The sequence below is a fragment of the Rhinatrema bivittatum genome, unplaced genomic scaffold, assembly GCF_901001135.1.
Source record: "Rhinatrema bivittatum unplaced genomic scaffold, aRhiBiv1.1, whole genome shotgun sequence".
In the NCBI taxonomy this organism is placed as follows: Eukaryota; Metazoa; Chordata; class Amphibia; order Gymnophiona; family Rhinatrematidae; genus Rhinatrema; species Rhinatrema bivittatum.
The window spans coordinates 80,010-80,908 of NW_021820805.1; the positions used below are offsets into that span (position 1 = coordinate 80,010).

An 899-nucleotide genomic window follows, 5' to 3' on the forward strand; every position below is an offset into this window, starting at 1 on the left:
ATTTATTTATTTATTTATTTTCAATCTTTTCTATACCGTCATTTAGTAATGCACCATCACAACAGTTTACATAGTGGCACGTACATTTAAGTTTGATTGTTAACATTTTTGTCTAACAAAGTGCCAAAAAGGTTTCAGTGACATGTTTTAATGATAATTTGTACTTTTTCCAGCAATGGATATTGGGAGGGGTTTTTGGATATTCAGGATTCTTCCCCTTGCCATAACCCCCACCTTTTTGGAGGAAAGTCTTCAGCAGGGTAGAAACTTCGGCAGCCCACATACTAAAATTGGAACGACACAGAGAAGATTAGCATGGCCCCTGCGCAAGGTTGACACACAAATTCGTGAAGCGTTCCATATTTTTCTAGGCGCCCCGCCTAGCTTAGGCATTATGTTTATGCTTTTGTTTCTTTATTTAGTTTATTCAGTTATGCTGTCCTTTGTTTCCAGCTACCTTAGCCCCCCCCCCCCAAGTTCTGCCTCCTTGTTATATGTAACTTCGTGTCTTGTTAAATGGTTGATTAAGTTCTACCCCTTCTTACATGTAAACCGATTTGAAATGAATTTATTCACGAAGGTCGGTATAGAAAAGTGTTAAATAAATAAAATAAACTCCTCTGGAGCATGCTCAGTGATTTAGTGGGTTGGAGAGTTGTGGATTAGGTGAAGGAGCTTGGCTGTTGGATCTTTTCTTCATCTGTGAGGGTCTTGGTCAACAGTTGGGATTTTGGGAGTTGAGTGAAAAGCGATTTTTGGAAGAAGATTGATTCAGTCTGGAGGGAAGTGCATTCCCCCCAGTGTCGTGAAAGGCTACTTCAAAGATCTTTTTTGCCTAAGCGAACAGAAACAGCAAGAGTGAGAAGAAGTTGAGATTCTTGGGTAGAGGACTCAAGAGA

General features: G+C 39.9%; 1 non-coding gene across 1 annotated transcript; it reads left to right on the forward strand.

Annotated features, from left to right (window-relative positions):
• Nucleotides 1–258: 258 nt before the first annotated feature.
• Nucleotides 259–367, forward strand: LOC115082153. The gene has a single exon (XR_003854088.1). It is a non-coding gene; the product is annotated as a U6 spliceosomal RNA (small nuclear RNA).
• Nucleotides 368–899: the final 532 nt, after the last annotated feature.